The 14170-nt window shown below is 46.8% G+C and overlaps 1 protein-coding gene across 4 annotated transcripts in view; it reads right to left on the reverse strand.

The window, feature by feature from the left end:
• The window catches only part of SIN3B (SIN3 transcription regulator family member B), a 218213-nt gene that overhangs the window by 136845 nt on the left and 67198 nt on the right, over window positions 1-14170 (reverse strand). The window lies entirely within an intron of this gene.

Here is a 14170-nt window from a genome sequence, read left to right on the forward strand (position 1 = left end):
TTACAACTTTGCAAACAAAGTTGGATGCTGTAAAAATCCAACCTACAATTTCCTGGTAAATTCAGACATCACCATCCTTAGCTGACACTGCCCTGACCTAATGGAGAAAGGTGAAAGCTAATCGCAAATGGTTTAATTTCAGCCAATAAACAGATAGCTTCCAATGACATGAACTGTAACCCATTACAATTTACTGGAGTTATTTTGGCTCTGATTATTAAAATAACGTAATATGTTTAGTGAACTTGCTTACCTGTAACAGATGTTCTCCATGGACAGCAAAATAAAAAAGCCACACAAGATAGTCTGAGTCATTTTCTCTAAAAGCTCAGAAAGTTTGACCTAGTCTTCTGACCCTGCATGATCCTTCCCACACTAGTGTACCCATGCAGATTCTCCTCAGTCTTTTTCCAAGCCAGGTTAACTTTTCAGGGAGGAGGAAAGGATTGTGTAGCTGTTTGTTTTGCTGTCCACTGAGAACACCTGTTATATGTAAGAAACTGCTTTCTCTCTGGACAAGCCCAACAGCCAGTCACACAAGACAGGACTCCTTAGCTGAGGGTTGCATCAAACTAGTTTTTAAAGTTTAGTGTCATTTGGTAACCTGTCTGCTGAACTGCAGAAAGTTTCTGCTGATTATTTAAAAATGTTCATAAGCACTGCTTGTGCAAACACACCGCCTTTGCATGAGTCCTTGCCTAAACTTTAATGTACACTTTAATGACCTCACTTTAATGTACACTTTGTAAATAGCTCGTTACAGTACCTGTTGTGTTACCTGTTGGAATTTCTTTGTTACCTTATTATTAACCTACACTCTATTCCTTGTTCTTTGTAAAGCTTGTTGCTATTTTTAAGTTATCTGTGAACTGAGATGATGTTCCCAAAGTATCCCGGTATACAAAAACACCCAAATAAATAAATAAACAAACAAACAAACAAACAGTAATGCTTTGTAAAAGTATATATTGTTGTCCAAGTGGCAGCCTTACACATATTCTGGATTGTGGTTGAGTTCAGTTGTGCCATCACTGCGGCCATTGCTCACACTTGATGTACCTTTGTCCCTTGTGGTATACACAAGCTAATGGTTTCATAGCAATGAGAAATACATTGGGTCAACCAGCTTGATAACGATTGTTTTTTTGACAGCTATGCCCTTTTTAGCTGTATCATAGGATGTGAAAAGTTGTGTTGACCTTCTGAATGGGTTGAGTTCTACTCAAATAGAACAGAAGGGCTATTCTGCAATCTAGGATATGTAAAGATTGCTCAAGAACTGTTGTATGTGGTTTCAGAAAAAACCATGGCACTATTTTCTGATTAAGGTGGAAATGAGAAATTACTTTCGGTAGGAATTTCAGGTGAATTCTGAGAGGTATGTGGTTCCTTAAATTCTGCATGTAGGGCTTATAGATTATCGCCATTAAAAAATATTTTCTAAATCAGAAATTTCATTTCTATAGTAACCATTGGTTCACATGGTGCTTTCATAAGTTGTGTCAATATGATACTTAAATCCCATTGTGGTGCTGGTTCCGTTAGCAAAGGCTGTTGAGATTTGCAACCTTCTTTTGGTCGCCCAGTTCCATATTACTATGGATTCTTTACAGAGCTGGTAGGATCTTGTTCCTCTAATTGTTTATATAGAACATGGCTGCTTGATTGTATCTGCAATGTTTTGTTTCTTAGTCAAAGCTCAAATGTCTTTATTGCACTGAAAATCGCTCTCAGTTCTAGTAGACCTATATGAAGCGTGGACTCTTCCTGTGACCATTATCCTTGTGTACAGACATTGGTGTGCTCCCAATCAGTGATGCAATGTATTTGTGTTAATCTATATACAATGCTAGTGAAAGTTTTGATCACATAGCAAGATTGACTTTGTTGTCCACCATGTGAGTGAATCCTTCACTTCTTTGTTGAGTTGGATTCTGTATGCGGATTCCACTTGTTTTTTTCAGATGCTATTGTTCTTTTCTCATTTTTTAGTCGTGCTAATAAAGTTACATGCATTGACACCATATGTCGAAATTTCATGTACTTTTTGGCTGCTATCCATTCCTTTGTTTTTACTTCTTGTCTAAGCTGTTCAATTTACTTGCCCTTTTCATCAGTAGATAAGTTTTTGCTTTGATCATATTTCAATTTTGTTCCAATGAACTGTTTTGGACAATGTTAATCTGTCATAATTTATTAGGAATCCGATAAAACAAATGCACTATTAGTAGATCTGTCTCTCTTATCAAATTTTCATAGGAGACTCAATATTAGCTAGTTATCTAGTTATCATTACTTGTGTTATTTCCTAAGCCTAATAACAGTTTGTACTTTACAACCATTGTTAACCCCCCATTTCCCTATAACCTATTTTGTAAACCGTTATGATGGCGTTATTTTAACGTTTCCAAATGACGGTATATAAAACTCTTCAAATAAATAAAAAATAAATAAATAAGTATGGAAATACTAGTAACTTCTGTTTTCTCAGATGAGCTGCTGCAACTGATAGGCATTTGGTGAAATCTTTTGGGCTCGCAGCAGCATCCAAAGCAAACCCCCTGTATTAGTAGTGTTGGTTCTCAAGGGTAAATCTATTTTCGGTGAGTTCTGATAATTGGGATCTGGTCAAAGGTCACTGTATTTTGTTTTTTGGGTTTTTTTTCAGAATAAGGCCATATCTGGAATAGAAACCTGTTTCTGTTAATGACTAGGGAACTGGTTGAATTGATTTCATTTGATTGCAACTCTTTCTGTAGTATGGTGAGTTGGTATTGAGAATGTTAATGTTGAACTGAGGGACTGGAAGGTGGCATACTTTTGAAATTTAGAAAAAACATTTTTTTTTTATTTTCAAAACCCACTTGGGGCATCTTATCCGATGCCACTGATTTTTGAAAATATTTCTCTCTTCCTTCTACTTCCAGGTTGGTAGTGGGTTTGGTTGGTTTCGTTCACTGGAGTCAAAAAGACTGATTAGAACTCACTGGTGGCTGGGAAGGGTTAGGTTGTCCGTCATAGTTGGTGATTCGATTATTCGACACAACTTCATCCGCTGAGATCCAAGGAATTCTTAGGAAAATGAAACCATCCTCTCATCCCTCGGATCACATCCCAACCAAACTACTACTAGCAATCCCAGAATCTATCTCCAAATCCCTGGCAGACATCATAAATTGCTCCCTCACACAAGGACTCTACCCGGACAACCTCAAACTTGCCTCACTCAAACCCCTTCTCAAAAAACCAAATCTCGACCCAAACGATCCTAACAATTTCAGACCGATAGCTAACCTCCCATTCATAGCCAAGATAATGGAAAAATTGGTAAACTCACGACTCTCAAACCACATTGAAGACAACAACCTTCTATTTCCATCACAATACGGATTCCGTAAAACCTTAAGCACGGAAGCCCTCCTCATCTCTATGACTGACCACATCATCCTAGGCTTAGACAAAGGACAAGCCTTCCTTCTGATACTACTCGACCTCTCGTCTGCATTTGATACGGTCAATCACTCCCTTCTCATCAACCAATAATCAGCCATAGGTATTTCAGGCACTGCCCTATCATGGTTCAGAACCTTCCTCAGCAACAGAGGTTATAAGGTCAAGATTCATAATAAAGAATCCTCTCTACACCCCGCAGCCGTAGGAGTCCCTCAGGGCTCATCCCTGTCTCCTACCTTGTTTAACATTTATCTGTTACCCTTATGTAAACTTCTCACTGACCTCAATCTCAAACATTTTCTCTACGCTGTCGATATTCAGGTCCTGATCCCCATCGAAGAATCGCTCGCAAAAACAATGTTGCACTGGGAATCCTGCCTCCAAAATATCAAACAACTTCTTATAAGTCTCAACCTGATACTAAATTCATCAAAAACGGAACTTCTACTCATCACTCCAGAAAACAGCTCCATCACATACACTCATCCTACCGTACCAAGCACTACACAAGTGAGAGATCTAGGAGTTCAAATTGACAATCACCTAAACCTGAAAGCTAACATCAACAAAACCACCAGAGACTGCTTTTACAAGCTCCAAGTGCTGAAAAGAATACGACCTCTCTTCCACACACATGACTTCAGAACGATCCTACAATCAATCATTTTCGCAAAGCTGGACTATTGCAACACCATCATGCTTGGTCTCCCTTCATCACACACCAAACCATTACAAATGGTACAAAATGCCTCCGCCCGTATACTCACCAACACCAGGAGAAGAGAACACATAACACCTATCTTGATGGACCTCCATTGGCTGCCCATCCACTTCAGAATAATCTACAAGGCCATTCTCACCATTTTCAAAAACATCCATCAATTAGCCCCAATCAATCTCCATATTCCCCTCCGATTACACCATTCCACAAGACCGACAAGAGATGCTTACAAAGGATCACTTCAAGTACCTCCAGCCAAGACTACCAGACACATCACGCTTAGAGATCGGGCATTCTCCACAGCCGGTCCAACATTATGGAACTCCATTCCCCCGGATCTTAGAATGGAACCCAACATCTCAACATTCAAGATAAGACTCAAAACGTGGCTGTTCACGCAGGCCTTTCCTAACTCCAACCCCATCTAATCCCCCTTCATGCAACAAGCTCCGCTAGTATTAGCGTTAATAGCCACCTCTCACAATGTTATTTATACATATATTTTACTATCTAATCTTCATTTCCCTTCTCATTCCAAGTTATTGTTTTCCTTGTTATATGTAACTGTTTTTCTGCACTTTTGTTAAATGGTAAAGTTTCACCCTTGTTTCTTGTGAACCAGCATGATGGGACCACCGTCTTGAATGTTGGTATATAAAAAACTTAAATAAATAAATAAAAATAAATAAATTAGGAATGTAGACAGCTGGGTGGCTGGTAGGCGTGAGGATCACCTTGTAATATGCCTACCTGGTGCGAAGGTAGCAGACCTCATGTGTCACCTAAATAGGATTTTAGACAGTGCTGGAGAGGAACCGGCTGTCGTGGGCACCAACGACATAGGAAAATGTGGGAGGGAGGTTCTGGAAGCCAAATTTAGGCTCTTAGGTAGAAAGCATAAATCCAGAACCTCCAGGGTAGCACTCTCTGAAATGCTCCCTGTTCCACGCGCAAGTCACCAGAGGCAGGCAGAGCTCCGGAGTCTCAATGTGTGGATGAGACGATGGTGCAAGGAAGAGGGATTCAGTTTTGTTAGGAATTGGGGAACCTTTTGGGGAAGGGGGAGTCTCTGCCAAAGGGATGGACTCCACCTTAACCAGGGTGGAACCAGACGGCTGGCGCTAACCTTTAAAAATTGAATGAAGGATCCAACAGAAGAAAATAGGATAATGCATAAGCGTTGACAAGTTAAATGTAAGACATTGATAATACAGGCTAAGAGAGAATTTGAAAAGAAGTTGGCAATAGAGGAAAAAACTCACAGTAAAAACTTTTTAAAAATATATCCGAAGCAGAAAGCCTGTGAGGGCGTCAGTTGGACCGTTAGATGATCGAGGGGTTAAAGGGGCACTTAGAGAAGATAAGGCCATCGCGGAAAGAATAAATTATTTCTTTGCTTTGGTATTTACTGAAGAGGATGTTGGGGAGGTACCCGTACCGGAGAAGGTTTTCATGGGTAATGATTCAGATGGACTGAACAAATCACGGTGAACCTAGAAGATGTGGTAAGCCTGACTGAAAAACTGAAGAGTAGTAAATCACCTGGACCGGATGGTATACACCCCAGAGTTCTGAAGGAACTCAAAAATGAAATTTCAGACCTATTAGTAAAAATTTGTAACCTATCATTAAACCTGAAGACTGGAGGATAGCCAATGTAACCCCAATATTTAAAAAGGGCTCCAGGGGCGACCCGGGAAACTACAGACCGGTTAGCCTGACTTCAGTGCCAAGAAAAATAGTGGAAAGTGTTCTAAACACCAAAATCATATAGAAAGACATGGTTTAATTGAACAAAATAAGCATGGCATTACCCAAGGCAAGTCTTGCCTCACAAATCTGCTTCACTTTTTTGAAGGAGTTAATAAACATGTGGATAAAGGTGAACCGGTAGATGTAGTGTACTTGGATTTTCAGAAGGCGTTTGGACAAAGTTCTTCATGAGAGGCTTCTAGGAAAAGTAAAAAGTCATGGGATAGGGGGCGATGTCCTTTTGTGGATTACAAACTGGCTAAAAGACAGGAAACAGAGAGTAGGATTAAATGGACAATTTTCTCAGTGGCAGGAGTGGCCAGTGGAGTACCTCAGGGATCTGTATTGGGACCCTTACTTTTCAATATATTTATAAATGATCTGGAAAGAAATACGACGAGTGAGGTAATCAAATTTGCAGATGATACAAAATTATTCAGAGTAGTTAAATCACATGCAGATTGTAATAAATTGCAGGAAGACCTTGTGAGACTGGAAAATTGGGCATCGAAATGGCAGATGAAATTTAATGTGGATAAGTGCTAGGTGATGCATATAGGAAAATTAGTTTCTTACCTGATAATTTTCGTTCCTGTAGTACCAAGGATCAGTCCAGGACACCTGGGTTGTGACTCCGCACCAGTAGATGGAGACAGACTAAAACTTGTGGGCGGAGCATATATGCCCCTGTGCCAGTCACAGCCCCTCAGTCATACGTAATGTCAAAGTAGAAAAGCCATAAGGCAACCATAGCTAACCATACAAACTTGCTATTTAAACGGAAAAAAATTCCAACACCCCTACAGGAACTAGACTCTCCAACCAGGAGAACGAATAAACAAGGGGTCAGCGCACTGAAAACAATAAAGAGCGGACTCTCCGTTACCATAGCGCAGCACTGCGGGCGGGATCCTGGACTGATCCTTGGTACTACAGGAACGAAAATTATCAGGTAAGAAACTAATTTTCCTTTCCCTGTACGTACCAGGATCAGTCCAGGACACCTGGGATGTACCAGAGCCAACTTACCGAGGGTGGGAAGCAGAGAGTCCCGCTCTGAGTACCCTCTCTCCAAAACCCCCAGCTTCAGTAGCTTGAACATCCAACCGGTAATGTTTAATGAAGGTATGCAAGGACTGCCGCCCTGCAAATCTCTTGAGGCGACACCTGAGAAGATTCCGCCCAAGACACAGCGTGAGACCGCGTCGAATGAGCCCGAAGACCCACCGGCGGCGATTTTCCGCGCAGAATGTACGCGGAACCAATGACTTCCTTGAGCCAACGGGCAATGGTTGCGCGGGACGCCGCAGAACCTTTCTTTGGACCCGAAGTCAACACAAACAGATGATCCGTCACCCGAAACGGGTTGGTGACCTCAAGATAGCGAAGAAGGGACCTCCGCACATCTAGCTTTCTCAAGTCTCTCGTTTTCGGGTCCGAAGACTCCCCAACCGCGAAAGCGGGAAGTTCAATCGATTGATTCAAATGGAAAGCCGACACGACCTTAGGAAGGAAGGAGGGAACCGTCCGCAAGGAAACCCCGGAATCGGAGATGCGCAAGAAGGGCTCCCTACAGGACAATGCCTGTAATTCTGAAACACGACGGGCCGACGCAATCGCCACCAGGAACACAGTCTTTAACGTGAGATCCTTGAGCGTAGAGCTTTTCAGGGGCTCAAACGGCGCGGAACATAAGGCTGAGAGCACCCAGTTGAGGTTCCAAGACGGGCAAGGGAGGCGCAAAGGAGGACGGAGGTGTTTAGCCCCCCGAAGAAAACGGGAGATATCCGGGTGAAGAGCCAGAGAGACTCCCCGGACCTTACCTCGCAAACACCCAAGCGCCGCCACTTGAACCCGAAGGGAATTGCACGCTAAGCCTTTGGCGAGCCCCGCCTGGAGAAACGCCAAAATATCGGAAATAGAAGCGGAAGTGGGATCCAGACCCCGCTCCACGCACCATTCCTCAAAAACTACCCAGACCCGAACATAAGCTAGGGACGTAGACTGCTTTCTAGATCTCAGCAACGTAGCCACGACCGCATCAGAGTAGCCTTTTCTTTTCAACCGATACCTCTCAAAAGCATCCTCAAAAGCATCCTCCAAACAGACGGGGCCCTGCCGAAGAAGCCCCGCGAACCCCTGAAGCCGAAGGGGTGCGGCCACCGACAACTGGACTAAGTCCGCAAACCAGGGACGGCGCGGCCACTCCGGCGCCACCATGATCACGTTGGACGGGTGCAATTCTATGCGCCGCAGAATCTTGCCGATCATGGGCCACGGTGAGAACACATACAGAAGCACTCCCGCCGGCCAGGAGAGCACCAGCGCATCGACTCCCTCTGCGCCCCTTTCGCGACGTCGACTGTAAAATCTCGGAGCCTTTGCGTTGTGCCACGTGGCCATCAGATCCATGTGGGGCGTTCCCCAAGTCTTGCAGATGAAGAGAAACGCCTCGTCCGCCAGCTCCCACTCTCCGGGATCCAGGTGGTGACGGCTGAGAAAATCCGCCTGAACGTTGTCGACTCCTGCGATGTGGGACGCAGCGAGATGGCTGAGATGCCGCTCTGCCCAGAGCATCAAGAGCCGCGCCTCCTCCGCCACTAGAGGACTTCTTGTCCCGCACTGGCGATTGATGTAAGCCACGGTGGTAGCGTTGTCCGACAACACCCGGACCGCCTGTCCGCGTACTAGGGGTAGAAAAGCATGCAGCGCCAGAAGGACTGCTCTGGTCTCCAGCCTGTTGATAGACCACCGGGTCTGCGACTCCGACCACAGACCCTGAACCGACTTCCCTTGGCACACTGCCCCCCAGCCGGAAAGACTGGCATCCGTGATCACCACCGTCCAGTCGGGCACCATAAGGGACACGCCACAGGAGAGATGTGTGGAATCCAGCCACCAGCTCAGGCTGGATCGCGCCTTCCCCTCGAGAGGTAGAGGTAGATAGAACTCCTCTGAAACCGGTTTCCAGCGGGAAAGCAATGAGGACTGCAGCGGCCGTAGATGAGCGAACGCCCAAGGGACTAACGCCAGCGTGGATGCCATAGATCCCAGAACCGTCAGGTAATCGCAGACTCGTGGCCGGTGTAGCGACAGAAGACGTAGCACTTGAGACTGCAGTTTGCATATCCGATCCTGAGAGAGAACCACCTTGCCTCGCTTCGTGTCGAAAAGGGCTCCCAGATACTCCAAGGACTGAGAAGGTTCGAGATGACTCTTGTTGTAGTTGACCACCCAGCCCAGGGACTGCAAGAGCTGTAACACCCTGGCCACCGCCCGCCGACACAGACTCTGAGACTTCGCCCGGATCAGCCAATCGTTGAGGTAAGGGTGAACCAGCAGGCCTTCCCGCCGCAACTGCGCCGCTATGACCACCATCACTTTCGTGAACGTCCGAGGCGCTGTCGCCAGGCCGAACGGGAGCGCCCGGAACTGGAAGTGCCTGCCCAGAATGCAAAACCGCAGGAATCGCTGATACGCTGGTTGGATACCCACATGAAGGTATGCTTCCGTGAGATCTAGGGACGCCAGGAATTCGCCAGGGCGCACTGACGCGATCACGGAACGAATGGTTTCCATCTTGAAATGAGGGACCCGAAGGCATCTGTTGACTCCCTTCAGATCCAGAATGGGGCGGAAAGAGCCGTCTTTCTTGGGGACTATGAAGTAAATGGAGTAATGGCCCGTGCCGTGCTGATCGGCCGGAACCGGAGAGATGGCTCCCAAGCTTTCTAGTCTTTGGATGGTGTCTAGCACCGCCGCCTTCTTCTTGGGATCCTTGCAGGGTGAGACCAGAAATTTGTCCGCTGGGATGTGAGCAAAATCTAACTCGTAGCCGTGTCTTATCACGTCGAGGACCCACTGATCCGACGTCATGCTGGCCCATTCCTCGAAGAAGAAGGAGAGACGCGCCCCCACGTTTGGAACAACGTGCCGAGGACGCAAGGAGGGATGGGCCGGCCGAACTTCATTGTGAAGGCTTGGACCCCGCACCCAACGGAGCCCCTCCTTGCCGGCCAAAACGTTTGCCTCGAAAGGACTGCTGCCACTGAGCGTTCCGCGAGGAGGACGGCCTATACGCGGGTCCAGAGGATCTTTGCGGTCTGGACTTCCTGGGCCCCCGGAACCGGGCTCTGCCTGAGAAGGAAGATCGCGGCCGGGCCCTATCCTCCGGCAGCTTAAACGCCCGATTCTCACCCAGGGAAACCATCAAATCGTCTAACTCCTTGCCGAATAGCAATTTCCCCTTAAATGGCAATGCCCCGAGGTGAGCCTTGGAAGAGCCATCCGCTGCCCAGTTGCGCAGCCAAAGAAGACGCCGCGCCGACACCGCTGCCACCATGGAGCGAGCTGAGGTGCGCAAAAGATCATGGAGAGCATCAGCCCCATAGGCAATGGCCGCCTCCAACCTGTCTGCTTGAGAAGCCTCCTCTGCAGAGAGACCCGCATTCGCCTGAAGGACTTGAGCCCAGCGCAGACTAGCCCGCATAGCAAAATTCGTGCAAATGGCGGCCCGCACTCCTAGGGCAGAAACCTCGAAAATCTTTTTGAGTTGAACCTCCAACTTCCGGTCTTGAATATCCCGGAGGGCTGTTGCTCCCGTGACCGGGATGGTAGACCTCTTCGTGACAGCGGACACCGCCGAATCCACCTTTGGAAGCCGGAGGAGCTCCAGCGCATCCTCCGGCAAAGGGTAAAGCTTGTCCATGGCCTTGCTGACCTTCAAACCCAACTCCGGAGTATCCCATTCCTTGAAGAGGATATCCGTGGATGAAAAATGAAAAGGAAAAGCGACCGCCGGCCCTGTGAGACCGAGCAGGACGGGATCCATATTTGCCTCCTGGCGGACCACCACCGGAGGGGCTTCAATCCCCAGCTCCTGGAGAATGGCCGGGATAAGCGGTGACAGTTCCTCCCTATGGAACAAACGCACCACCTTGGGGTCATCCCCGTCGACGGCCTGTGCTCCTTTCCCTGTACTGGGCTGCGCGGAGCCATCTGACGCTGCCTTCCCGGCCCCCGGCAGGGGCTCCTCAGAGGTCTCCGTGTCCGCCCCGGCGGATTCTTCGGACTCCGAGACCTGCGGCACCCCTCGCGGAAGCCGCTTGCTCCGGTCCGCGCCCTGGGCGACCTTCGCCGTCCTCCTGGCCATCTTCTTCTTAGGCGGGGACCGGTGGACCCGTGCGCACGAGGCGTCCCCCCGGCTGCGCTTGCTTCGCCTGTATCGGAGCACCTTGCGCAGCAAAAGCGCCAAATCCTCTGAGAACTCGCCCGAATCCGAGGAATCGTTTTCCGAAGTCCCCCGGGACCGAGGCCCCTCCGAGGGGCCCTCCGCCGCACCCCGCTGTGGGGATAGCTCAGGGGGCAAGACCAAGGCCTCCACCGTCTCACGCGAAACCACCCGACCGGTGGACAAAATGGCCGCCACTCCCGCGGAAATCGGGAAAGGATCAGAAGGCCTGTCAGGGCCCCCCCCCCCCCCCCTGCGACGGTGATCGTGCCACGCGGGAACGGGCCTCCCGAGGCGCCCCCGATGATCCCTCGTCTCCCGGGACGCAGGCCGAACAAAGGCCGTCCCGGGAGAGACGCGCGCACGCCGAGCCGCAGGCCCTGCACTGCGAGCCGCGCAGCATGACTAAAACCGTGGGAAAGTACGTGCCAAAAAACAATGAGGGACGCTGAAAAAAATAGAAAAATCACCACGGCGACCTCCCCCCTGCCGACGGCGCCCCCCCTTCGAGCGGAACGGAGCGTGACGCCAGGAAACGGAGAGCCGACAGAAAATAAAATAAAACACTTTTCTTTTTTTTTTTTTTTTCACAGAAACAAACGCTGTCCCTGGTACTGAAGAGCCCTATGTCCTGCAGGGGTGAGTGAACCGGGCTCCCCGGTGTCACCCCTGACGCTGCTACTAGACCAGCCGGGTCCTCGACCCTAGCAGCGGCCTCAACCTGGGAAGGGTAGTCCCCTCAGGACCTCTCAACTCCCCAGGGAGGCAGGGCAACCGGGACTAAATTAACCAAAATTAAACAAACCCCAATTTGCAGAAAAACCCCCCAAATAGGCCTAATAGAAAAATAAAAGCCAAAAGCGAACCTGACCACAAAACCAGAATCAGGCCCGACAGGGCTGTGACCGGACCTGCACCACCTACTGGAGACAGAGTAAGACTGGGGGGCTGTGACTGGCACAGGGGCATATATGCTCCGCCCACAAGTTTTAGTCTGTCTCCATCTACTGGTGCGGAGTCACAACCCAGGTGTCCTGGACTGATCCTGGTACGTACAGGGAAAGGGAAAAATAACCCATGTTATAGTTAGACAATGTTAGGTTCCATATTAGGTGCTACTACCCAAGAAAGAGATCTAGGCATCATAGTGGATAACACATTGAAATAGTCGGTTCAGTGTGCTGTGGCAGTCAAAAAAGCAAGCAGAATGTTGGGAATTATTAGAAAGGGAATGGTGAATAAAACGGAAAATGTCATAATGCCTCTGTATCGCTCCATGGTGATACTGCAACTTGAATACTGTGTACAATTCTGGTCGCCGCATCTCAAAAAAGATATAATTGCGATGGAGAAGGTACAGAGAAGGGCGACCAAAAATGATAAGGGGTATGGAACAGCTCCCCTATGAGGAAAGACTAAAGAGGTTAGGACTTTCCAGCTTGGAGAAGAGATGGCTGAGGGGTGATATGATAGAGGTGTTTAAAATCATGAGAGATCTAGAATGGGTAGATGTGAATCAGTTATTTACTCTTTCAGATAATAGAAAAACTAGGGGGCACTCCATGAAGTTAGCATGTGGCACATTTAAAACCAATCGGAGAAAGTTCTTTTCCACTCAACGCACAATTAAACTCTGGAATTTGTTGCCAGAGGATGTGGATAGTGCAGTTAGTGTAGCTGTGTTTAAAAAAGGATTGGATAAGTTCTTGGAGAAGTCCATTACCTGCTATTAATTAAGTTGACTTAGAAAATAGCTACTGCTATTACTAGCAACAGTAACATGGAATAGACTTAGTTTTTGGGTACTTGCCAGGTTCTTATGGCCTGGATTGGCCACTGTTGGAAACAGGATGCTGGGCTTGATGGACCCTTGGTCTGACCTAGTATGGCATGTTCTTATGGTCTGAATGTTCTGTCTCTGTTGAGATCCATTTTGGCTCTGTTCCCTAAATTGTAGCTGCTGAGTTTGTTGCTGGTATATAATGATTGGCCACCGTCTGCAAGGATTATAACTATCTTCTCCTTTGTATATTAGTCTTTTGTATGGATCTTGTTTATATTTTCTGTGTGTCAATGTTTCTTGGTTAGAAGTAGTAAGCAATTGAAGAGTAGTAGTCTGATTCTTTATTGCTTCTATTATCTCTTGAACTTAATCTCCAAATAAAGTATTACCTGCACAAGGAGCATCTACCATTTTTTCATTTTAGGCCTGATGCCCTTAGCCATGATAGTCTTCTTGCTGCTACAGCTGTTGCAGAAATCCTTGAAGCGGTAACAAAGGAGTCATAAATTGAACATGTAATATATTTCACACAATTCTTTGTATTTAACATGATCTCTTGGAAGGATTCTTACTCCTCTGGTAGTTTATTCGATCTTTCGTAAAGTTTTTCAAGCTTATTATAAAGATACTGTATCATTGGTATCTGATGTGCACCAGTTCTCTCTTGTAAGGTAGATCATTGATATATCCTTTTTCCCAATGTATCAATTCAGTCTCGGGTCTTTTCCTGAAGCTGAATTTGAGTAGGATTTCGTCGTTTTGTCTTTTTCCATCGCAGTTTCAACAATGATCAAGCCATGAGAGAGTTTTACCTTTTTGTGTCCTGAGCATTTTTGTATTCTATATTTAACATCAATGTTCTTTGCTACTGGTGGCCCAGTGAAAAGCATCTTCCAGATCTTTGCTTGGTCTTTCATTAGTGTGTCATGCATTGGTAACATTTTGTATTTTTCTGGTGGCTGATTCAATCTTAGGAATCCTTATAAGGTCTTCTGTTTCTTCTAAGTTGAATAGTATTGCTTCTGACATTTTTTGGAGTCTTCTAGTGATGTTGAACTACTGAGTTGCTTTGGCATCAAGTTCAGTGGTGGATTTGAGAATGGTACCTCTGAATATATTAATATGAATTCTGTTAGTCATCTAGACGGGGTCTAGATGAATGAAGCAGTTTCCGATTTTTCTCTCTCCTCAAAATAAGAGAGGAGGTAATTTTGCTTGTAGGTGTGCTTTT

This window comes from Rhinatrema bivittatum, chromosome 8 (assembly GCF_901001135.1).
Source record: "Rhinatrema bivittatum chromosome 8, aRhiBiv1.1, whole genome shotgun sequence".
Lineage (NCBI taxonomy): Eukaryota > Metazoa > Chordata > Amphibia > Gymnophiona > Rhinatrematidae > Rhinatrema > Rhinatrema bivittatum.